Source organism: Anomaloglossus baeobatrachus, chromosome 8 (assembly GCF_048569485.1).
Source record: "Anomaloglossus baeobatrachus isolate aAnoBae1 chromosome 8, aAnoBae1.hap1, whole genome shotgun sequence".
Classification (NCBI taxonomy): domain Eukaryota; kingdom Metazoa; phylum Chordata; class Amphibia; order Anura; family Aromobatidae; genus Anomaloglossus; species Anomaloglossus baeobatrachus.
The window spans coordinates 157,005,341-157,032,912 of record NC_134360.1 but is presented as its reverse complement, the minus strand read 5'-3'; positions in this window follow the sequence as shown (position 1 = coordinate 157,032,912).

Genomic DNA, 27,572 nt, shown 5'->3' with positions numbered 1-27,572 from the left:
AGACCGCAAAATAGGGCTTTACCAGATAAATGGTGAGTTAGGTAAAATTGAAACCACTCACCTGGTAGGGTTGTGGCAGGCACAACTCCTATATAAGGTATAATTTAATGGCGGTTGCTGCAGCTCCACGTGAATAATCTGGAAGGTACTGGAGAAAGAATGGATGTATTGCCGCGATATCACCAATGCGAAGAAGTGTTGATTAATGTTAGGAATTTATTTTACAGGTCGACGCGTTTTTGGGATCAAGTCTCCTTCCTCAGGACCATGGAAATCAACAACAGTGTCAACACACAATTAAGAATATTTTTTTCAGCTACCGCTTAACATTCATAGACTTATATTAGTCTATGGCCGGATTCACATAAACAATTCCACATTATCTAAGTTCTGTGTTCTGTTTTTGTTCACTTAAGATTGGATTATAAAGAGGATAAATACAAATATTTCCTTTGTACCTTTTTTAGCTTTGATTCATGTCAATTATTTTCCTGCAAAAACTCTCACAGCTCTTAATGAATTTAGACTAAAGAAGCAAAACTCAATGAGTAAGATTCATGGATCCATTGTCTTATGCTTCGTCTAACGGAGCTTTTTTGTGTTGTAAAATTGTACGCGTACATTCATGACCTGTAGCATTTACTTTTCATCAGATCATTCTACATCATCATCTTCAGTCTCAGGGATTGTGCTGTTCACATTCAGGCTTTATATTCGCTTTGTATGCCAGGAAAATCTCCTGACATGATCCGAACATAGAATACAACGTACGACACAGCAGGAGCAGCTGCTGCGGAGCCTCCGTGAACTCATTCAGCCTTTCAGCTTTTCCTGTCCCTGAGAAATAGATGTATAACCTACAGTGATGTATATCTCTTATGGGCTGCTATGCAAAAGAAAAACATACCACGCAGTATAGAGTTATACGGTTTTTCAGGGTTTTACTCTGATGGTTAAGCAAACTGGAAAAAAAATGTTGTTTTTTGCAAACTCATGGATGTGTTTGGTGTATGCCATGCTAAAATGGTTTGTAATGTCTACAAAAAGATACAAGTGGAGTAACCAAAAAACACCAAAGTTAATAAAATAATATTTTTCAATAAAGTATCAGATAAGAACAATTGCCCTGAAAATTCAAAGTTGAAACAAATGAAGGGACAAAAATTGGTCAACAAATGCATAATTAATCTCAGATGAGGTACATAGAAGTATAATGCACATACCACTATAAAGTGAGTAAGCCCTGTCGCACGTGTCATGTAATGCTTTCTCAAGGGGTTTTATTTAATCCCCATATATGGCAGCAGGACAGATCCCACAGTTACCCCTTGAGAAAGCATTATGCGAAACATGCATTAGGATTTATTCACTTGAAAGTGGTATGTGCATTATACCTATATGTACATCATCTGAGATTAATTGTGAATTTACTGACCATTTTTGTCCCTCCTTCACTTGTTTCCTCTTTAAAGTTCCTGGCCAATTGGTCTTAATATTTTTTTTATTAAAGTATTTGATACTCTATTAACTTTGGTGGCTTTTGGTTACTTTGCAACTTTTTCTGAGCTATATATTGTATGTGAGTGTTTCAACCTATTTATTCATTGTATTATGTATAACTAAGCATATATTTTATACTGATGAGGAAACTACATGATGTAGGTAGGTTACTAACCCATACAACTATATTGTGCTTCATCAATATTGTTATAATACAATGCTATATAAAAATGATCTAAAGGCACTACTTGGTTAAATAAAAGCTAAAATGCTTGCACAAGTTTATAAATGTAGCTAATATCTAAACGCTCACCAGTGTTGGAGTATGTGTAAAGATGTCCCTCTAGTGGTCAAGATAAATATTACACCTGAAAAATATCTAGTATTCCTAAAGTATTGTATCTTCATTGACGCTAATAAAGTACTGCATGTGTACAGACACTTCTCTGCATGAAATGGGAAATGGACAGCAATGATCACAGCATCAAAAACAATCTCAGGTCCCTATCCATTTTATTTGAAGCATATTTATTCAATTTCCTCATTCATTTTAGTTTTTGGGATGTCTAGTCCATATTCCATAAAATTCACAACTGGAAAATGGCTTCAACAATAGAAACAATTTTTAACCTTTTCACCCCTCGGCAATTTTCCATTTTTCATCTCTGTGTTTTTTTCCCCTTCTCCCAAGAGCTACAACTTTTCTATTTTTCCATTAATATAGCCATATGAAGTCTTGTTTTTTGGTTGTTTTTTTTTTTGTGGGATTACTTGTACTTTTGAATGAAACCATTAGTTTTACCATATAGTTGCTGCAAGAAAAGAAAAAAATTCCAAGAGAGGGAAAATTGCAAAAAAAGTGGAGAAAAAAAGTTCTCCATCTTCTCCACACCTGTGATACGAGTCTCCCATGTCTGAGAATTCGATAATAGTTAACTGACACCTGGCTCAGATTCTGATCAGAGCTAGAGCAGATTGTCATTACCATAAGGCTGTGGTCACATGAGCAATGATCCCTTTTGAGAGAATCGGCCCTATAAGGCTATGTGTCCACGGTGGAATGTACCTGCGGATTTTTCTGCCTCAAAATCCGCAGCTTTCCCCCGGTATCTGCACCTTAGCATAGATGCGGATTTGACGCGGATTTCGTTGCGGATTTTGATGCGGATTTTGATGCGGATTTTGTCCATTGTACTCTATTGTGTTTCTGAATAAAGCTTAGTCTGTTTTGAAGGGAAAAAAAAGGCTCTTTATGTCATTTCCTGTCCCAACCCTCCTTTCTTCTCCATTATCCATTTTGTTAGCAGTCTCACAAAGTGTGCTTATTTCAAAATGTCCAGTGAAAGACAACAACCACGGCTGAACAATGTAAACAGGAATCTGCTGATATTGACAGCACTACGTATCCTACGTCGACGAAGAAGGGTATGTACCATGTATACTACTTTTTTATGTATCCTACATTTTTACATATGTAATGTGCTTGTTATCCATGGCACTAAAAGAGTTTATATTTCATGCTAGGCACAAATTCGTACTAAGAAAATGTGGGTGCATCCCCTTATCCTTGAAAGGACTTCTAAAGGGCATTTTGCTGTATTATATCAAGACTTGCGAAGGTTTGTATTTTTTAAACTTTATATGTTTTTTTCATCCCAAAAATAAAATTTTATTTATTTTTTTTAATTTTTTTATTAGATATGAAGACAAATTCAAACAATTTTGCCGGCTTTCAATACAAAGTGTTGATAACCTCCTTGCCATTGTGGGCGACGATTTGAGGAAGCAGGATACCATAATGCGTAAATCGATTGCTGCTGAACAACGGCTGCTCATCACCTTGCGGTACGTAGCGGAAAATAAAAATAGACACTGTGGCACGACACCAACACACTGTATGCGGTCCCGTACATATTTTAAAATGTGATATATACAAAGATATATACTGAAATACATGATTTTAAACACACTCAATGTGTACTTTCAAATTGATGTGTTTAAATCTATTGTCTATACATTTAAAAAAAAAACAAATACACATATATATACATATTTATATATATATATGTTAAAATTTGTGTATAAAATGTATGTTACATGATGTGTAAATATATATATATATGTATGTAAATATATATATATATATATATATATATATATATATATATATATATATATATATATATATATATTGTAGATATTAAAACATACATATTTTCCCATTCTTCTTGGTGATACTGTGGTTATTACATGTAACGCAGGGCACCAACTCCTGTGGAACAGTCTGACTCAATGGAATTATGCTGCGATACGTGTTCTCCATCACCAAGAAAAGTATGGAGCAGCCAAATACAAACCAGCCTGCATTGTATGGGTCTCAGTCAGACAATGGAAACTGCAACAAAAAATATTTAATAAAAAAAAATATTTTTTTTTTGTGGAAAAGTCATAAGACTTGAAGAAAAAAAAAAAAATTATATATATTATATATATATATATATATATATATATATATATATATATATATATATATATATATATATATATATATATATATATATATATATATATATAATAAACAGAATGCTAAATAGTGTTCAAACATTAACAAATTCCAGAATTGTTTTATCTTTTGTTCATTCTACCCTCTGAAAAGTGATTAAGGCTATGTCCGCACATTTGCGTCAAGGTAGTTGCAGTTCTAAACGCATCCTCTGGCAGGAATGGTTTTTGCCAAAGTTGCTTTTGACCACAAAATCGCGGTAAATATGCGTGAGTTTTTACTGCGTTTTAGTCGCGTTTTTAGCGCTTTTTACCTGCGTTTCCATTGCTTAAAATCAGATACGTTTTGATTACAAAGACACTACTAAATAAAGTTTTGACATACAGACACTATGAAAAAAGGGGGAAAAAAAGGAACAAAATATAATTATTTAAATCATAACAAAAATAGTTATATTTAATATAATTATAGCGGTTTTACACTTTATCGCTAAAATTCCCAAAAATTATTATTTTTCATTAATTTAATTGTCGGACTATGTGTGTGTAAAGGGACATATCATTCCATCATTTTGATGTCAGAAATGCATGGGTTTAGGTATTCGAAAACGCATGGTTTCTGCAGCCAAAAAGCATGTAAAACACTGGAATTTTGATGTTTCTTGCTTTTTACAACTTCTCATTGACTTCAATGTTAGCAAAACGCAGCCCAAATGGCAAAAACAATTGACATGCTGCTTCTTTAAACGCTGAGTTTTTGCCCAAAATTATGCAAATTACACGCAGCATTTTGAACTGCAAAGTGCGCACAAGAAATCCACTTTTACTATAGACTTTGCTGGAAAATCAAAACGCATGCATTTTGGCATGAAAACGCTGCAGTTCAAAACGCAGCTGAAAAGCAGCTGAAAACGCAAAGCACGGGCACAGCCTGAGGCCCCCTTCACACGTCCGTGATACACGTGCGTGTTTGGTCCGTTTCCGTATATACCGGAGACACGGCCAAACGTGCACCAATGTTAATCTATGATTGTGGTCACACGTCCGTTATTTCATTATGTGCGTGTCCGTGATCCGTATGTGTTTGCGTTTGGCACGGATGCATGTCCGTTATCTGCACGGAGCACGCACACGTGGACACAATGAAAGTCTATGGGTATGTGCACACACGTTAGTAAACACGTATGCATATACCTATAGTCCGTGTCCGTTTGGTGTTTTTATTTCTAGTGATGTCGGCTATTCTTTCTATTTCTGTGTATGTCGGTCAATCTCCCTGAGTCCGTCGGTCAGTCTCTCTGTCTGTCTGTCCCTCTCTCACAGTCTGTCGGTCAGTTTCCCCCCCTCTCTCATACTTACCGTTCCCCGATCTCCGGCGCAGCGCTGCACGGCATTCACACTGCTGCGGCGGCTTTTACTATTTTGAAAAAGCCGGCCGCCCATTAAACAATCTCGTATTCCCTGCTTTCCCCACCCACCGGCGCCTATGATTGGTTACAGTGAGACACGCCCCCACGCTGAGTGACAGGTGTCACACTGCACCCAATCACAGCAGCCGGTGGGCGTGTCTATACTGCGCAGTAAAATAAATAAATAATTAAAAAAAAACGGCGTGCGGTTCCCCCCAATTTTAATGCCAGCCAGATAAAGCCATACGTGTGAAGGCTGGTATTCTCAGGATGGGGAGCTCCACGTTATGGGGAGCCCCCCACCCTAACAATATCAGTCAGCAGCCGCCCAGAATTGCCGCATACATTATATGCGACAGTTCTGGGGCTGTACCCGGCTCTTCCCGATTTGCCCTGGTGCCGTTGGCAAATCGGGGTAATAAGGAGTTAATGGCAGCCCATAGCTGCCAATAAATCCTAGATTAATCATGTCAGGCGTCTGAGACACCCTCCATGATTAATCTGTAAGTTACAGTAAAAAAACACACACACCCGAAAAAATCCTTTATTTTAAATAAAAAACACACACAAATTCCCTCATTACCAATTTATTAACCCCGACAAACCCTCCGTGTCCGGCGTACTCCACGGACCTCCAGCGTCGCGTCCAGCTCTGCTGCATGGAGGTGACAGGAGCAGCAGAAGACACCGCCGCTCCGGTCACCTCCACGCAGCTAATGAGATGAGTAGCGCGATCAGCTGCTGTCACTGAGGTTACCCGCGGCCACCGCTGGATCCAGCGGTGGCCGCGAGTTACCTGACTGACAGCAGCTGATCGCGCTACTCACCTCATTTGCTGTGTGGAGGTGACCGGAGCGGCGGTGTCTTCTGCTGCTCCTGTCACCTCCATGCAGCAGAGCTGGACGCGACACTGGAGGTCCGTGGAGTACGCCGGACATGGAGGGTTTGTCGGGGTTAATAAATTGGTAATGAGGGAATTTGTGTGTGTTTTTTATTTCAAATAAAGGATTTTTTCGGGTGTGTGTGTTTTTTTACTGTAACTTACAGATTAATCATGGAGGGTGTCTCATAGACGCCTGACATGATTAATCTAGGACTTATTGGCAGCTATGGGCTGCCAATAACTCCTTATTACCCCGATTTGCCAACGGCACCAGGGCAAATCGGGAAGAGCTGGGTACAGCCCCAGAACTGTCGCATATAATGTATGCGGCAATTCTGGGCGGCTGCTGACTGATATTGTTAGGGTGGGGGGCTCCCCATAACGTGGAGCTCCCCATCCTGAGAATACCAGCCTTCAGCCGTATGGCTTTATCTGGCTGGCATTAAAATTGGGGGAAACCGCACGCCGTTTTTTTTTAATTATTTATTTATTTATTTTACTGCACAGTATAGACACGCCCACCGGCTGCTGTGATTGGGTGCAGTGTGACACCTGTCACTCAGCGTGGGGGCGTGTCTCACTGTAACCAATCATAGGCGCCGGTGGGCGGGGAAAGCAGGGAATAGGAGATTGTTTAATGAGCGGCCGGCTTTTTCAAAATAGTAAAAGCCGCCGCAGCCGTGTGAATGCCGTGCAGCGCTGCGCCGGAGATCGAGGAACGGTGAGTATGAGAGAGGGGGGGAAACTTCAGTCAATCGGGGGATTAGCGGTCACCGGTGAATCCTTCACAGGTGACCGCTAATCAGTACTCGGCACAGACAGAGCCGCGGTATGAGGATGAAGTCGGGTGAAGTTCACCCGAGTTCATTCTCATCGCGCAACTCTGTCTGCTGTCAGCCGACATTTATAAACGACATTGTGCATCACACACACGGACATTCCACACGGACATTACACGTACACATACACGTTAATTCCACACGCACACACGGACGTTCTGCACACAAACACGGCTAGCATACGCAATTCACACAGGTGCCACACGGACCATAAAAACGGACACAAAAACGGGACACGAACCCGAAAAACGGCCCGTAACACACGTGCGTGTTTTTCACGGACGTGTGAAGGGGGCCTTAGAGAGTTTTTAACCAATTGTATGTACTAGAAAATGAGACCTCAAACCCTCTGGATATTGTGTTGGACTTCTGTAGTCAATCTTTTGAGGCCTTCTGAACCTGACTGTGTGAGTGCCTTGTAAGGTGCGGCTCCTCCTATTCTTTTACTTCTCTTTCCCACTAAGGGCTCGTGCGCACGTCGCTGAATTTCATGCATTTACGCAGCGTTTAGCACTGCAGCTTAAATGCATGTGTCCTGCGTCCCCTGCACAATTTATGAATATTGTGCAAAATCTGTGCCCACATTGCGTTTGAGAGCGCAGCGATTTGGATGCCAACATTTTGTTCCAAATCGCTGCGTTCTAAAAAGCAACATGTCATTTATTCCGTGCACTTTGGATGCAGGTCCTGCTCTGTGTATGGGAGAGGCAGCATCCAGAGCGTATGAAATCAGCTTTTGTTCTGCAGAAACACTGCATTCATTATGCTGTATTTCTGCAGCGATTTGAAGCGCACATGTGCTGTCAAATCCCTGCAGAAATTTTTGCAGGGACACAACACAATGTGCGCATACAGCCTTAGGTTATGTGCACACGTTGCCTTTTTTTGTGACCACAAAGATGCAGCATTTTTGTGCGTTTTTGGCTGCAAAAAACGCACAAAAACGCACCAGTGGTAAAAAAACCCATCCAAAAAAAACCATGCGTTTTTTGCTGCGTTTTTCCTGCGATTTTTCCAATGCATTGCATGGATGAAAAACACTGGCAAAAATGCAGAAATAATTGACAATGTTTTTTTTGGTCACCTCAAAAACGCACCTCAAACAAAACTGCACTGTGCGGCCAGCAACAGTGAAATGTCATAGACTTTGCTGGGGAAGGAAGTGCATGCAGTTTTGAAGCCAAAAATGCACTAGAAAAAAACGCAGCAAAAAACGCAGCATACTACCCTAATTCTCCTCTTCTTTTTCTACATCAGTTACCCATCTGAAAAACTATTCTTCATTCTCTGTTCTTCACTTTTGTTCTTTTTTTTCTCTTCCCAACAGTGTGGATCCTTACTTATGTTACTGATCCTTTTCCGTGGTTCTTAGAACATGGTTTGTTACACAGTTACATAGTTACTTAGGTTGAAAAAAGACCTAGGTCCATCTAGTTCAACCTTCCTCCACCAGTTCTACATTTAGTCACTAAGTCATTTATAACCAACAATGTTTTGTGTACTGAGGAAATCATCCAGCCCTTTTTTAAAAGCTGTTATAGTATCTGCCATTACTACCTCTTGTGGTAGGGCATTCCACAGTCTGACCGCTCTAACTGTAAAGAACCCTTTCCTATTTAGGTGTCGGAATCGCTTTTCTTCCACTCGCAGTGAGTGCCCCCTGGTCCTTAGTATTGTTTTCGGAAGAAATAAGTTATGTGCCAGTCCTTTATATTGACCACACATGTATTTATACATATAAATGAGATCTCCTCTGAGACGTCTTTTTTCTAAGCTAAACATATCTAACTTTTTCAATCTGCCATCATATGGGAGGCCTTCCATTCCTTGTAATAGTCTAGTTGCCCGCCTTTGAACTGACTCTAACTTCTGAATGTCCTTTTTAAAATGTGGAGCCCAAAACTGGATCCCGTATTCCAGATGTGGCCTTACAAGTGATTTATAGATGGGTAACAATACGTTGGGATCACGGGATCTAATCTCTCTTTTTATACACCCTAGAATCTTGTTTGCTTTAGCAGCTGCTGCCTGACATTGAGTGCTGCTGCTCAGCTTATTTGTAATGAGAATACCCAAGTCCTTCTCCTGTTCTTTAGTCCCGAGTTTACTTCCATTTAATGTATACGCAGCTATAGGATTACTCCGTCCTAGGTGCATTACTTTACATTTATCAACATTAAATCTCATTTGCCAAGTATCTGCCCATTCTGACATCTTATCCAGATCTTTTTGTAATATTGTACTATCCAGGTCAGTTTTTAATATCCTACATAGTTTGGTGTCATCGGCAAAGACTGACACTGTACTATCAATCCCATCCACAAGGTCATTAATATAGAGAGTAAAAAGAATTGGTCCTAGCACAGATCCCTGCGGCACCCCACTGCTGACTATAGCCCATTTAGAGAATGTAGCATTTATGACTACTCTTTGTTTCCTATCTTTTAGCCAATTCCTTACCCAGTTGCATATTGTGTCCCCTAGTCCTTGCTTCTGGAGCTTTAGTATAAGGCTATTATGTGGTACAGTATCAAATGCCTTTGCAAAGTCCAAATAAATCACATCAGCTGCATTACCAATATCCAGGTTTGCACTTACCCCCTCATAGAACCCCAACAGGTTGGTTAGACACGACTTATCTTTCATGAATCCATGCTGTTTGTCAGTTATCATATTATTTTCTGCAATATATTTTTGCATGTCATCCCTTAAAATGCCCTCAAAAACTTTGCATACTACTGATGTCAGGCTTACTGGACGGTAGTTGCCTGGATCTACCCTCTTACCTTTCTTAAATATCGGTACCACATCAGCAATCCTCCAATCCTGAGGCACCAACCCTGTTACAAGTGAGTCTAAAAAGATGAGATACAGCGGTCTGTCGATTACGGAGCTCAATTCCCTCAATATTCGTGGATGAATGCCATCTGGCCCTGGGGATTTGTCAATGTTTAATTTACTCAGACGTAGGCGTACTTCATCTTGTGTTAAATTAATTATATCAGGTGGTGGACTTTGATTTTTCACTTGTTGAATGATCCCTGGTACAGTCAGTTCCTTGGTGAATACAGATGAGAAATGCCTATTTAATATCTCAGTTTTTTGTTTGTCCTCTATAACTAACTTGTTATTATATTTTAAGGGTCCGATACTATCCTTTGTTTTCCTTTTGGCATTAATGTATTTATAAAAGATTTTGGGATTTATTTTAATGTCATTGGCGATTTTTGTTTCAGTAGCTAGTTTTGCTTGTTTGATTTCTTTTTTGCATTGCCTATTGATATCTTTATACTCCTGCAATGCTATTTCTGTATTCTCAGCCTTTAAGATGTTAAACGCCCTTTGTTTTTGTTTTATTATACTTTGTACAGTCTTATTTATCCATAGTGGTTTCTTTTTATTCCTGGACATTTTATTACCAGAGGGTATAAGTTTTTTACAGGACTCTAGCAGTATATCCTTAAACTTACCCCATTTATGTTCGGTATCCCCAGTTACCATGACTCTGTCCCAATCTACACATTTAAGCTCTTCCCTTAATTTGTTGAAATCAGCTTTCCTAAAATTCCAGGTTTTAGCATTCCCCCTTTGAAATGTTCTATTGAATATTATGTCGAAGCTTACCATATTATGATCGCTGGTGCCCAAGTGCTCCCGGACCTGTAGATTTGAAATTGTATCCGGTCTATTTGACAGGACCAGATCTAGCAAATTATCTCCCCTGGTCGGTTCATCTACCATCTGAGAGAGGAAATGGTCCTGAATGGTAGATAAGAACTTACAGCTTTTAGCAGAACCAGAAGATTCTATGTCCCACTGTATGTCTGGATAGTTGAAATCCCCCATAATAAGAACCCGATTATTATTATTAGCTGCCTTTTCAATTTGTTCCAGCATTTCACCCTCTATTTGTTCAGGTATGTTAGGAGGCTTATAGCAAACTCCAATTAGCATTTTTCCATTATTCCCCTCCCCATGTACATTTACCCATACTGACTCTACATTGTTGCTGTTCCCCTCAATGTCATCCTACAACACAGGTTTTAGGTTAGATTTGATAAATATACACACCCCACCACCTTTTTGGCCTTTCCTGTCCTTCCTGAATGTAGTATAACTCTGTATGTTTGTCACCCAGTCATGGCTTTCATCCAGCCAGGTTTCCGTAATGCCCACCACATCATAATCCATGGTTGACATAAGAGTCTCCAATTCATTCATTTTGTTTGCAAGACTTCTTGCATTTGCCAGTAGACATTTAATCCTATTAACACCTTTATTACTCCTAGCCTCCCTACGTTCCTTGTATGTCCCATCCCCCCCTAATCCTTCATTGACCCCTACCGTCTCCCTGTCTCTATCTGCTCTATCTATCCCCTTATTTGCTCCACTACCCTCCCTCCCCCCCGATCCTAGTTTAAAAGCTCCTCCATCCGTCTGACCATTTTCTCCCCCAGCACAGCTGCACCTTCCCCATTGAGGTGCAGCCCGTCCCTACCGTAGAGCCTGTAGCCGACTGAGAAGTCGGCCCAGTTCTCCATGAACCCGAACCCTTCCTTCCTGCACCAATTTCTAAGCCACATATTTATCTCCCTAAGCTCCCGCTGTCTTTCTAGTGACGCTCGTGGCACCGGTAGTATTTCTGAAAACACCACCTTGGAGGTCCTGGACTTCAGCTTCTCTCCTAGTTCCCTGTAATCATTTTTAAGGACCTTCCACCTGCCTCTAACTTTGTCATTAGTACCAATGTGCACCATGACCGCTGGGTTTTCCCCAGCCCCACCCAGCAATCTGTCTATCCGATCCACAATATGCCGAACCCGAGTTTGTCATAAAATCGTATGTTATTTTGCTTCAAAATGCTGTATATGATTTTTCTGTATGTCGGTTTTGCCATTTTTTCCCCCTTCAAAAAAAAAAAATGGGACTACTGAAAACTACATCTACTTCTACTAAGGGAAAATTGTAAAACGTATGTCTCCTGGAATCTGGCAACACAAAAATGCTTGTTCTTCAATGTAGTTATTGTAGAAATGTCATTTCATAGTGCCATGATTGTATTGGCCCACAGAATATAAAGTTAATGCTTTATTAACGACTTATGTACAATTTAAAATTGACTTTTTTTCTATTTCTCATGAAGAGTTAAGAAAATGTAAGCAATAAGTTATATGTAACCCAGTGTACTGCCACTAATACAACTCATAGTTTTATAGTTTTTAAAGGTTTAAAGTAGAGTTAAAGAGGTATTCCCATCTCCAAGCTCCTATCTTAATATGTAGTAGGCATAATAATATTAGCAAATACCTCAAATGTAGTATAGTTCTCCTGATATATCCATGTCACTTACCTCATGTGCAGGGCATTGCAGCTTAGGTAATAGGAATTATGATAACGCAATATCCAACTTGAATTGTGACACTATGGGGGAATCTAACGAGGCTTATTCACAAGTTTATTAGTGTCATTTATATGCAGATTGTTTTTGTGCAGAAATGAGTAACTTTTTGCCATTTTTCACCGCTATTGACACTTTTTAAAAAGAAGTTTGGGAACCGGGTGTGGTTAGCTATGCAAGCAAGCAAGATTGATGGCAAATATTGGCAACACAGTCACAAGCAAACTGACTTCAAAAATTCCTCTCATGATAAATTCCTTCAAAATATATACAAGATGCAAAATGTTTAACAATGTGAAGGTTTCTACTGACACCCAGTGGCAAATTTTGAGAATGCAGAAAAAAAATAAATAATATACAGTCTGTTGTCAACAAAATAGAATGTATTAACATTTCCGGGATAGAATATATAAATCGAATGTATTAACGCCCGAGATAGTAACTGTCTCTCTGTTTCTCTCCCATTCTCTGTCTGTCTCCCCCTCTGTATATATCTCTCTGTCTCTCTCTCTCTTTGTCTGTCTGTCTCTTTCCCTGTCTGTCTCTGACTGTCTCTATCTCTTTCCCGGTCTGTCTATCTATCTCTGTCACTTTCCCTGTCTGTCTCTTTCCCTGTCTATCTCTTTCTCTCTCTTTTTCTCTCTTTCCCTGTCATTCTCTTTCCCTCTCTTTCCCTGTCTGTCTCTTTCCCTCTTCCCCTCTGTCTCTTTCCCTGTGTCTGTCTCTTACTCTGTCTGTCTCTTTCGCTCGTTTTCCCTGTATGTCTGTTTCCCTGTGTCTGTCTCTTTGTCTGTGTCTGTCTCTTTACCTGTCTGTGTCTGTCTCTTAACCTGTCTCTCTCTTTCCCTCTCTTTCCCTGTCTGTCTCTTTCTCTTTCAGTCTGTCTCTTTGTCTGTGTCTGTCTCTTTGTGTCTGTCTCTTACCCTGTCTGTGTCTGCCTCTTTCCCTGTCTGTGTCTGTCTCTTTCCCTGGCTGCATTGTGACACGCCAACATTCCATATAAGGGCATGGCTGCGCATTCTTCTGAAGTTCTGGCTGCACTGTAGCTCCCAGCTCCATTTGCTTTAATGGAGGCAGGTTTTTTGGCGAATAACTGTAAAGCGCGGGGTTAAAATTTCCCCTCAAAACATAGCCTATGACGCTCTCGGGGTCCAGAAGTGCGAGTGTGCAAAATTTTGTGGCTGTAGCTGCGACAGTGCAGATGCCAATCCCGGACATACACACACATACATACACACATACATACACACATACATACACACATTCAGCTTTATATATTAGATATATATATATATATATATATATATATATATATATATATATATATATATATATATATATATATATATATATGCTTCTATGTACACCTGTCATAACATTTAACTCCTTACCAATCAGGACAATTTTATCTTTTGTGTTTTCGTTTTTTGACTCCTCTTATTTCAAGAGACATATTGTTTTTCTATGAAAAAAATACAACTGCGCCATTGTTTTGGGGGGGGTTTGCTTTTATGGCGTTTATGAGTCTTAAAAAATACCAGGTAACATTACTCTTCAGGTCAGCATAATGATGGAAATACCCAATGATACTTTTATAGTTTTTATTTAATTTACTGGTTAAACAAATTTAGCGCTTGGCAAAAAAAAAATACATAAAAACAACTTTTTTTATTTTTCCACCAATAGAGTTTGCATGAGGGCTTGTTTATCCATGCTGTCGTTTTGATCAGTACCATTTGTGGGTGCATATGGTATTTTGATATTTTTATTGTGTTTTTAGAGAGCCAAAAAAATGTGACTCTGGTGATCTACTTTTTTCTTTCTTTAGTGTTTGTTCATATGTTGCTTTTTTGCTGCAGGTTTTTCCCATGTTTTTGTCACCTAAAAAGGAGCGTTTTACTGTACTGTCAAAGTGAATGAGTTTTCTGAAATATTTCACAGGCTGCTTATTTTTTCTTTGCAGATTTGAAGTAGTGTCAAATCTGAAGCATATCAATTCTTTCATCGTTTTTCACTGACTTCACTTTCAGAAACAAAATAATACTTAAAAAAACAACACATTGTTCCTGCTAAGACAAAGATTTTTGGTGCAGCAATTATTTTTCTATAGTGTGAGAAGGTCACCGGACAAGCCCTTGAGGGGAGATATGTATGATCGAGGTTGATATCCTCGGTGATGTAAGCCCAAAAGAAGACTGTAGTATGATTAATGCTAATGTCGGGGAGGGTGATCTGACCCCTGCAAGCCTCCCTGAAGAAAACGACTTTTGGGAAGAGCAAGCATGTTAATGTGTCAGAATTTTATTGCTTGTGCTATGATGTTTTTGTCTTGCAGATTGCCGCATAGCCAGGGACAGCTATGATTAAAGAGGGAGGAATGTAGGTGGTGAACTGACCCCTGCAAGCCTCCCTGAAGACCGATGATGTTATAATATGTGATCTAATACTGTGGCTGTGTATTAATGTGTTATTGATCTTATGTGTTATGAAACAATGTGTATATTGTAATGGGTATGTCACAGTCCCACCAGCAACCACAAGATGGCGCTGCACTCCCCTAGTTAGAGGCAGGAGTGTCAGGCACAAAGGGATAGTGGTGTGGTTGCTAGGGTAGGAGAGATTAGCCCAGCCCACGGTTACAGAAGAAGGAGGAGAGGAGGAAATAGGACAGTTAGTTGTAGTGGAGATAAGAAGAGGAAGGAAGCTGTGCAGACACAGCAGTTCCTGGTAGCAAGTGAAGAGCGCTCCTGCGGCTAAGTAGGCAGGCGAAATGAGCACGGTATGCAGAATGCGTGGGGATAAGTCTTAAGGGCAGCCGCCGTGACCATGGATTTTAGGGACTCCTGAAGTGGGAATCACCCTAGCCAGGATGTCCAAACCCGCAGTGAGAAGAGCCGGTGCTTCAAGAAGCCGGTGGGACTCTGTGACTACCAGAATGATGAAAATGATATGGAAATGTGTGTCCCGTCCTGTAAAGAAGTTGAGCCTTTCTTCTGTAAAAGAACATGTATACCGAGTTATTAAAGTTTGTATGTTGGATGAAAGCCTGGAGTCTGCCTCTGCTTTAGTGAGACGAGAAGCCTCCACAACGGTAACAGAAGCACCATCTCCAAGGGCAAGTTCCACACCAGATCCAACATACACACATCACCTGTTTCATGTAGCGAATTGGCCAGGGACACAACTACTATCCCAGGCCTCGGCTGAACCCCCGACCGACCCTTCACTAAGAAAGTTAATAGGGTGTGACAGGGAGAGCTTTATGAGCAGTCAGAGATATGGTGAGAATAATTGGTCACATATCCCCACTCTAGGGCATGGTACAAGCGGTAAAATGGAGGCCATTAGTCTCATTCCGGTGTCTGTGTGTGGAGGTGTGCAGTCCAGGAGTGTTGCTCTTGCTAACAGTTGGACATTGTCTTGAGTGAGCATGCCCCACAGCTATATGTGACATGTTATTTTCAGTTTGCATCTTTGTGAATAAGCCAGCTGGACATTTAACTGGAAGCTTTACCTGTGTTTACCTCTAACAAGCGACCAAGCAAGTCAGAATGTTACAATAGTTTCAAAAGAAAAACTTATATTGCTTTTTATTTTTTTTACCTGCAATCAAATCTCTTTAATCACTTGTAATATACAGGATACCGGTGGAGAAGACCCTGGCGGACCTATTTAGCCTTGCAAAAGATCGATCTTCTTACAGTATGTTTATCCTTCAAGTCACCATGGCTCAAGATTGAACTGAAGACCATTAACAAAAAAAAAATGATGTGTATATATATGTAAAATATATAAAGCTGAATGTGAGTATGAGTGTGTGTGTGTGTGTGTGTGTGTGTGTGTGTGTGTGTGTGTGTGTCCGGGACTGGCATCTGCACCGTTGCAGTTACAGCCACAAAATTTTGCACACTCACACGTCTGGACCCCGAGAGCGTCATAGGCTATGTTGTGAGGCGAGATTTTAACCCCACACGTTCCAATTTACCAATCAATTTTGCCCCTATCTACATAATGGGGAAAAAGTGAAATGAAAAGTGTATCCGCACCGTCGCATTTACAATCACGAAATTTTGCACAGACACCTCATGTGACCCAGGGAACGTCGTAGACTATGTTTTGACAGGAAAATGTAACCCCGCGCTTTACAGTTAAGGGTGCTTTACACACTGCGACATCGCTAGCGATCTCGTTAGCGATATAACACGCCAGATCGCACATACGATTTGCCGAGATTGCACATGTGACCGGCGCTACAAAAATGACCTATCTGCAATATCGGCAAATCTTATCTGCGATCTGGCATGTTACATCGCTAACAAGATCGCTAGCGATGTCGCAGCGTGTAAAGCACCCTTTACTCTCCAAAAAACATGGCTCCATTAAAGTAAATGGAGCCTGGAACTACAGGTTATTAGTAGAAGCTGTGATTGGTTGCTATAGGAACAAAAAACATTCATAGTATAAGAAGCTTATATGTGAGGTAATAAGATGTCGGTGGGGAGACGGGGAAAGAGACAGACCTGGAAAGAGACAGACCTGGAAAGAGACAGACGGAGCACATTACTTGGCCAATTTAGTTAAATCTGTGTGAAAATCTGTGGTGTTGAATTATATGTTGTGAAATGCTTCTATTAGCTTAGTTTTTGCCTTTTAATAATTACATTTCTATTTGTTTTGTGTTTTTTGTGTGCAGAATACATTTTTGTTAATACATTCTATTTTGTTAACAGTTATTAACACGGGTGAAGCCAGGTAGTACAACTAGTATCTAATATATAAACCTGTATGTATGTATGTATGTATGTATGTATATGTGTGTGTGTGTGTGTGTGTGTGTGTGTGTATGTCCGGTTGCTCACTCACACTTCTGGACCCCGAGAGCATCATAGGCTATGTTGTGAGGGGAAATTTTAACCAGGCGCATTCCAATTGACCAATTAATTTTGCCCCTATGTACATAATGGGGAAAAAGTGAAACGAAAAGTGTATCCGCACCGTCTCATTTACAATCACGAAATTTTGCACAGATACCTCATGTGACCCAGGGAACATCGTAGACTATGTTTTGACAGGAAAATGTAACCCCGCGCTTTACAGTTACTCTCCAAAAAACCTGGCTCCATTAAAGTAAATGGAGCCTGGAACTACAGGTTATTAGTAGGAGCTGTGAATGGTTGCTATAGGAACAACAGAGATATTCATAGTATAAGAAGCTTATATGTGAGGTAATAAGATGTCGATAGGGAGACAGATAGAGAGAGACAGACAGACAGACAGAAAGACAGACAGACAGAGAGGCAGACAGACAGAGAGGCAGACAGACAGACAGAGAGAAAGACAGAGAGACAGACAGAGAGATAGACTGTGAAAAAGACAGACAGAGATAGACGGTGAAAAAGACAGACAGAGACAGACGGTGAAAAAGACAGACAGAGACAGACGGTGAAAAAGACAGACAGAGACAGACGGTGAAAAAGACAGACAGAGAAAGACCTGGAAAGAGACAGATGGGGAAAGAAACAGACAGACATGCAGACAGGGACAGAGACAGGCAGACAGGGAAGGTGGAGACAGCCAGAGAGACAGACAAAGAGACGGGGAAAGAGGCAGACGGGGAAAGAGGCAGACGGGGAAAGAGGCAGACGGGGAAAGAGGCAGACGAGGAAAGAGGCAGATGGGGAAAGAGGCAGACGGAGCACATTACTTGGCCAATTTAGTTAAATCTGTGTGGAATATCTGTGGTGTTGAAAAATATGTTGTGAAATGCTTCTATCTTATTTTTTGCCTTTTAATAATTACATTTCTATCCATTAACGTAAATGGAGCCTGGAACTACAGGTTATTAGTAGAAGCTGTGATTGGTTGCTATAGGAACAAAAAACATTCATAGTATAAGAAGCATATATGTGAGGTAATAAGATGTCGGTGGGGAGACGGGAAAAGAGACAGATGGGGAAAGAGACAGATGGGGAAAGAGACAGACGGGGAAAGAGACAGACGGGGAAAGAGACAGACCTGGAAAGAGACAGACGGAGCACATTACTTGGCCAATTTAGTTAAATCTGTGTGAAAATCTGTGGTGTTGAAATATATGTTGTGAAATGCTTCTATCTTCGTTTTTGCCTTTTAATAATTACATTTCTATCTATTTGTTTTGTGTTTTTTGTGTGTAGAATACATTTTTGTTAATACATTCTATTTTGTTAACAGCAGTTATTAACCCAGGCGAAGCCATATATATATGTACAGTGCCTTGCGAAATTATTCGGCTCCCATGAATTTTTCAACCTTTTCCCACATTTCAGGCTTCAAATTAAAAATTGTAATGCTATTGTGAGGAATCACCAAGTGAGACACAATTGTGAAGTTAAACAAAATTTATTGCTTATTTTAAACTTTTTTAAAAAATAAATAACTGAAAAGTGGGGCGTGTAATATTATTCGTCCACTTTCAGTGCAACAAACTTACTCCAGAAGTTCATTGAGGAGCTCTGAATGATCCAATGTTGTCCTAAATGACTGATGATAAATATATAAGCCACCTATGTGTAATCAAGTCTTCATATAAATGCACCTGCTCTGTAATAGTCTCAGTGTTCTGCTTAAAGCACAGATAGCATCATGAAGACCAAGGAACACAACAGGCAGGTCCGTGATACTGTTGTGGAGAAGCTTAAAGCCGGTTTTGGTTACAAAAAGATTTCTAAAACTTTAAACATCCGAAGGAGCATTGTGCAAGCGATCATATTGAAATGGAAGAAGTATCATACCACTGCTAATCTACCAAGACCCGGCTGTCCATCCAAACTTTCATCTCAAACAAGGAGAAGACTGATCCGAGATGCAGCCAAGAGGCCCATGATCACTCTGAATGAACTACAGAGATCTACAGCTGAAGTGGTAGAGTCTGTCCATAGGACAACAATCAGTCATACACTACACAAATCTGGCCTTTATGGAAAAGTGGCAAGGAGAAAGCCATTTCTCAAAAATATCCATAAAAAGTATTGTTTAAAGTTTGCCACAAGCCACGTGGGAGACACATCAAACATGTGGAAGAAGGTGCTTTGGTCAGATGAAACCAAAATCGAACTATTTGGGCACAATGCCTAACGATATGTTTGGCGTAAAAGCCACACAGCTCATCACCCTGAACACACCATCCCCACTGTCAAACATGGTGGTGGCAGCATCATGGTTTGGGTCTGCTTTTCTTCAACACTGACAGGGAAGATGGTTAAAATTGATGGGAAGATGGATGGAGCCGAATACAGGACCATTCTTGCAGAAAACTTGTTGGAGTCTGCAAAAGACCTGAGACTGGGACGGAGATTTGTCTTCCAACAAGACAATGATCCCAAACATAAAGCAAAATCTACAATGGAATGGTTCACAAATAAACGTATCCAGGTGTTGGAATGGCCAAGTCAAAGTCCAGACCTGAATCCAATCGAGAATCTGTGGAAAGAGCTGAAAACGGCTGTTCACAAACGCTCTCTATCCAACCTCACTGAGCTCGAGCTATTTGCAAAGCAAGAATGGGCAAGAATTTAAGTCTCTCGATGTGAAAAACTGATAAGAGACATACCCCAAGCGACTTGCAGCTGTAATCGCAGCAAAAGGTAGCGCTACAAAGTATTAACTTAAAGGGGACGAATAATATTGCACGCCCCAATTTTTAGTTATTTAATTTTTATAAAAGTTTAAAATAAGCAATAAATTTTGTTCAACTTCACAATTGTGTCCCACTTGTTGATTCTTCACCATAACATTAAAATTTGTATTTTGTGGGAAAAGGTTGAAAAAGGCAGGGGGGCTGAATACTTTCGCAAGGCACTCTACATACAGTATATATACAGTATATATGTACCGCCCCCGTGGAAGTAGACGAGCTGCTCGGATCCGGGTTTGCTGTGGCTCGAGGGTCTCTGGAACTGGGGGGTCATGCGGCCACTCGAATGAAATGGGGGGTATTTACAGGGGAGTTATAGTTCGTGACACCACCCGTGGTCTGTGGTAATTAGGAGTACCACCGCTGCTGTTGGGAGTACCCGGGGATGATGGAACGGGGGCAGCAAGGTGTTGGAACCCTCCACGGGTAGGGGGGTGCCCCGGGACTCGGTGAAGGGGATGCCGTGGAGATGCAGAGGTCACTCTCGTACTCACTCAGTTCATAAGCAGACACCGACAACCGGGTAAACCAAGTCTCTGGGTACCGCTGCCGCTGAGGGCAGCTCGTCCGGGTCCTGACTCCCGTCCCTAAGTGGTGCTGCCTGGTGATCCGTGACCTGCCTCCTGGCACTTAGTTTAGACTTCAACTTGATGGCCCGGTAGCTTGGAACTAGCCGGCCCCCGCTCCCTACTATGGCTAAGTATGGGAGCTTGCTCTCAGGGCTTACGCTTGGGATTTTCTGGACTGTTTTGGTTGGAAAGTCCTATTTCCCTCGTTACGCTAATGCCCTGATTCTGGAGCGGGTGGGAACGGATCGTAAAGGCTCCGTTCTCCTCAGGTGAATTGTTGGGTTGCTTGAAGCTACTCCCTGACCTAAGGTCCATGTACCCCGTCGTGCCTTCGGCCCCGGACCGGTGATAGGGCTAGGTTGCCGGCCGTCCTCCTTGATGGGTCCGAGCATCTCACCACAATCCCCTGCGACCGGGGGTCAAACTCCTCTAGGCCCAGACCACCGTCTGCATCCTAGGCAGTTACTTCGGGAGTCAGCACTCCCGACTTCCACTGAGGTCTTCTCAGCTCGAGGGCTACTTCCAACTCCCTCTCCACTCACAGACAGACTCCACTCTCTACACACCTCACCTCCACTCCTTGACTCCCCAGGTGAGCGACTCTATTCCACTCAAGCCGTCCACTGGTGTGTCAGGTGGGTGTGGTGCAGGGTGTCTCTAAGATTTTGATTTGCTGTTGGAGGCAACACCACTTAAGTAGGGACCCAGAACCAAGAGGGAGGCGGAATACTACACGCAGCTTGTGCAGAACCCTGTGACGACCTGATAGTCCAGGGGCGTCACTTATATATATACACATATACAGCATAAATATATATGTATATATATATATGTGTGTATATATATATATATATATATATATATATCTCATTCAAAGAGTTTTCTTTATTTTCATGACTCTGAAAATTGTAGATTCCCATTGAAGGCATCAAAACTATGAATTAACACATGTGGAATGAAATACTTAACAAAAAAGTGTGAAACAGCTGAAAATATGTCTTATATTCTAGGTTCTTCAAAGTAGCCACCTTTTGCTCTGATTACTGCTTTGCACACTCTTGGCATTCTCTTGATGAGCTTCAAGAGGTAGTCACCGGAAATGGTTTTCACTTCACAGTTGTGCCCTGTCAGGTTTAATAAGTGGGATTACTTGCCATATAAATGGGATTGGGACCATAAGTTGTGTTGTGCAGACGTATGGAGGGATACACAGCTGATAGTCCTACTGAATAGACTGTTAGCTCCTTTTTTCTTGCCATAATACAAATTCTAAGTAAAGAAAAACGAGTGGCCATCATTACTTTACGAAATGAAGGCCAGTCAGTCCGAAAAATTGGGAAAACTTTGAAAGTGTTCCCAAGTGTATTGGCAAAATCCATCAAATGCTACAAAGAAATTGGCTAACATGAGGACCGCCCCAGGAAAGGAAGACCAAGAGTCGCCTCTGCTGCGGAGGATAAGTTTATCACAGTCACCAGCCTCAGAAATCGCAGGTTAACAGCAGCTCAGATTAGAGACCAGGTCAATGCCACACAGAGTTCTAGCAGCAGACACATCTCTAGAACAACTGTTAAGAGCAGACTTTGTGCAGCAGGCCTTCATGGTAAAATAGCTGCTAGGAAACCACTGCTAAGGTCAGGCAACAAGCAGAAGAGACTTGTTTGGTCTAAAGAACACAAGGAATGGACATTAGACCAGTGGAAATCTGTGCGTTGGTCTGATGAGTCCAAATTTGAGATCTTTGGATCCAACCACCGTGTCTTTGTGCGACGCAGAAAAGGTGAACGGATGGACTCTACATTCCTGGTTCCCACCGTAAAGCATGGAAAAGGAGGTGTGATGGTGTGGGGGTGCTTTGCTGGTGACACTGTTGGGGATTTATTCAAAATTGAAGGCATACTGAACCAGCATGGCTACCACAGCATCTTGCAGCGGCATGCTATTCCATCCGGTTTGCATTTAGTTGAACCATCATTTATTTTTCAACAAGACAATGACCCCAAACACACCTCCAGGCTGTGTAAGGGCTATTTGACTAAGAAGGAGAGTGATGGGGTGCTACGCCAGATGACCTGGTCTCCACAGTCACCAGACCTGAACCCAATTGAGATGGTTTGGGGTGAGCTGGACCGCAGAGTGAAGGCAAAAGGGCCAACAAGTGCTAAGCATCTCTCGAACTTCTTCCAAACTGTTGGAAGACCATTTCTGGTGACTACCTCTTGAAGCTAATCAAGAGAATGCCAAGCAGTAATCAAAGCAAAAGGTGGCTACTTTGAAGAACCTAGATTATAAGACATATTTTCAGTTGTTTCACACTTTCAATGTGAATCTACAATTTTCAGAGTCATGAAAATAAAGAAAACTCTTTGAATGAGAAGGTGTGTCCAAACTTTTGGTCTGTACTATATATATATATATATATATATATATATATATATATATATATATATATATATATATATATAGTTTAATAATACAGTGGAACCTCGCTTAATGAGTAACCCAGTTAGCGAGTAGCTTGCTGTAAATTTATAACTCAGTTTGCGAGCAAGTTTTGCCGTACGAGCAAAATACTCACACACGTTTACATACATCCACCGTGCTCTAACCCGCTCTTACAGTCCGCACAAACACACATAAACACACACACACAAACATGCACGTACACACACACACACACATATTATGCTCACCTTACCTTCCGTTCCATCGCTGGCTTCATGGCCCCCTTAGAAAGGAGGCAGTTTGCCGGTCACAGCGACGTCGCTAGGCAGGTAAGTAGTGTGATGGGTCCACGCGATTTTGTGCGCCACGGGCACAGATTTCCCCGTAATGCACAAACAATGGGGGCGGGTACGCACGCGAGCGAGATTGCAGCGTGTAAAGAGGCCTTAACTCCAGACCAGAAGGGAGAGCTCGAACAGCCAGTTCATGGGGAGCTTATTTATGCATTCTGGCCTGAAGGAGGGGTTAGTAGACACGAATGTGAAACTAAGCAGGAGAGAACAAGTCAAGGGGAGATAGAAGATGGTCGCTGAGAAGGGAAGCTGCGACATAGCTTCCTCAGGGCCAAGCGCATAAGACCGGACACCATAGTCTGAGGCTGCGTGGGTACTGAAGTCCTCGCAGCTGAATCCGGAGGGCAGGAGACTGCAGGTCTTCTGGCCCACAGAGTGTCCGGGGCACAGCAGCATAGTAGAATCAGGAGCCGTGACCAACGAGCGGCATCGGTAAAAGGCTCACGCTGCCTGCCATACGGGTGAGAACTAGTACCGACACAAGGAAGAGGGTAGCTTCAAGCCACAGGGACCCACACATCACAGCGCAAGAAGGAAGGCCTCTGAACCCACTTAGCTAGGTGGATACCCTCAATTGCTTCCAGGCTGACCGGACACCCATTACCAGCTGGACCAGTCTCCCAGGCCTGTATCATCTTCTACTGAGTAACAGGTCAAGGAAACTATGGCTGTTGTCCAGTTATTGCCAGTGTCCTCAGTCCTGCACCCCAACGTTAAGCCCCTACATCATTTGCAAAGACTCCCATTCCCAACAGCCCTGGGGCCCAGTTCTACCTGTGGAGAGCTATACCAACTCAGCTGCATCACCACTGACCCCCAGGGAACTGAATAGCAGAGGCGGCACCTATCTTGCCGCACACCACAGGTGGCGTCACAACATATCCTCTGTAAATAATCCCACCACCATAAATAACAACACCACCGGGGTCACGGAACTGGGCCCTGTCGCCTTGCCATCCTCTGAGAAGAACAAAGCTAGCCCAGTAATGAGTAAACACCAGGCCCCAGTGCGAGTGTTGTGGGCGGGGGCCGCCGTAGCTTCTCTGGGCCCGCTCGGGGGCCGTCCGCCTCACAACCGTCGGAAAGGGGATATTTACAGGGGATGTGTTGTGTCGGTGACGCCACCCGTGGGTTGCAGTGAGGGATGGTGACACCGCCGCTGCCTGGTGATGGGGCGCCTGGGGCTGATGGAGCGGGGCAGCAAAATGGGATCCCCTCCATGGGTAGGGGAGTTGTAGTCCCGGGGCCCGCGGTCTGAACATGGGAGTGATGGCTGCTGGAGGTGGCGCACCGGATTGGACCAGGGGTCAGTGGTGTACTCATAGTTCAGTAATTTCACACAAGTCCAGTGGTAAACAAAGTTGCCAGTGACCGGCTGCCATTGGAGGGTGTATTCGGGTCCCACACCCAGGTTAGTGAACAGGTGTCCCTTCCTCCTGCACGCTGTGTTTGTCTTTCCTGTTGGACGACTTTGCATGGAACGGAGAAGTCCACTCCCGGTTCTGTGTGTATTTGGGAGCTGTGGCCCGCGAAATCTGACCCTTGGGAACTCTGTGGGTTCTGCCAGGGCGTCACACGAGCGTGTCACATACATACACACACATCCATTCACATAATTGGGCTTCTGTCACACAAGACGGGTCCGCCAAGGAGAGATGCTCTTTGTAACCACTTATACTATGACCAAGAAATGGCGTTCTGAACACAGGACTCCTTATATTAATTAAAAATTGACAAAAAATGTTTAATAAAATAAGTTTTACAAACTGGAGAGTAAGTAAAAAGAACGTATAATTAGGATCATCTACTTAAACAAATTTTTTAACAAAGACCTCCTATATACTTCATACTAAAGTCTAATTTTTCACACAAAAACAAAGTTAAATTTTAATTATTAAACATGATCCTGGTGTTCCAAAATCCCTATACCAACACTTCCTGTCTTATTCTCGGAACGAGGCTGCATAGGGTTTACATGCATAGGGTCAGTGGTAGGTATGGAATTTTTCACACTTGTGAAAAAGTGCCGCTGACTAACAGAAAGTTCTCAGAACGTAGCTACATAGAATTCGATGAACACAAAACAAATAGATATAAATGTAATTATTAAATTGTTGCCTATATTAACCAATCAGAGCTCAGATTAATTAACTATAGCAAAATAGAAGCTAAGCTGTGATTGGTTGCTATTGGCAGCCTGATAAATCTCCAGGCAACAGAAAACCCTCCCCCCTGACAGTATATATTAGCTCACACATAATAGACAGGTCATGTGACTGACAGCTGCCGTATTTCCTATGTGGTACATTTGTTGTTCTTGTAGTTTGTCTGCTTATTAATCAGATTTTTATTTTTGAAGGATAATACCAGACTTGTGTGTGTTTTAGGGCGATTATGTGGCGAGGTTGGTGTATGTGTGGTGAGATGTGTGCTGAGGGTGGTATATGTGTTCAAGCACGTGGTAGTGTGTGGCGCATTTTGTGTGTGTGTTCATATCCCCGAGTGTGGTGAGTATCCCATGTCGGGGCCCCACCTTAGCAACTGTACGGTATATACTCTTTGGCGCCATCACTCTCATTGTTTAAGTCCCCCTAGTTCATATCTGGCAGCTGTCAATTTGCCCCCAACACTTTTCGTTTCACTTTTTCCCCATTATGTAGATAGGGGCAAAATTGATTGGTAAATTGGAACGCGCGGGGTTAAAATTTTGCCTCACAACATAGCACCCGGCACTGCCCGGGATAGTAACTGTCTCTCTGTTTCTCTCCCATTCTCTGTCTGTCTCCCCCTCTGTATATCTCTCTCTCTCTCTCTCTCTCTCTCTCTCTCTATCTCTTTGTCTGTCTGTCTCTTTCCCTGTCTGTCTCTTTCTCCATCTGTCTCAATCTCTTTCCCTGTCTATCTATCTCTGTCACTTTCCCTGTCTGTCACTTTGCCTGTCTGTCACTTTCCCTGTCTGTCCCTTTCCCTGTCTGTCCCTTTCCCTGTCTTTCCCTGTCAGTTTCTTTCCCTGTCAGTCTGTATCTTTGTCTGTGTCTATCTCTTTGTGTCTGTCTATTACCCTGTCTATGTCTATTTCTTACCTTGTCTGCGTCTGTCTCTTTCCCTGTCTGTGTCTGTCTCTTTCCCTGGCTGCCTTGTGACACGCCAACATTCCATATAAGGGCGTGGCTGTGCATTCTTCTGAAGTTCTGGCTGCACTGTGGCTCCGAGCTCCATTCGCTTTAATGGAGGCAGGTTTTTTGGCGAATAACTGTAAAGAGCGGGGTTAAAATTTCCCCTCAAAACATAGCCTATGACGCTCTCGGGGTCCAGAAGTGTGAGTGTGCAAAATTTTGTGGCTGTAGCTGCAATGGTGCGGATGCCAATCCCGGACATACACACACACATACACACACACATTCAGCTTTATATATTAGATTTATTCTCTATCTGCATTTGCTTGTAGGGCAATCATCCTCATTTTGCTTCCTTCCGCAGCCCCCTAGCCTTTACTACAACCATTTTCCAGCACACAAGTTCAGGTCTCCATTGACTTATATGGGGTTCGGTGTCCAGGGTCCAGTTCAGATCAAGTTTTGTTTCTTGAGTTACATTTTTTTTTTTAAAAAGTCCTGCCGAACATGACGAACATGAACATCCATGGGTCCGCAAATCTCTAACCGTAACTACATTTTATAGATATGATTATTTTTTCAGTTTATTATTGAACCCATCAAGAACACCTGAAGAATAAAAGAATGAAGCCTGCAGGGAGCTCTTCTGCTGTGTGCTGCTGTTATATGGCTATTACAAGGATTTTAACCCTTTTACCTCAGGTGATTTTACGCTTTTTTTTATTTGTCTTTTTCTTCCCCTTCTTTGAATGAGCCAGAACTTATTTACCACACAGCCATATGAGGGCTTCTTTTATGCAGGACAAGTTGTACTTGTGAACAAAACCAATTCATTATTCTACTACATAGTGTAAAGGGAAAACAAATTCCAACTGCGTTGAAATTG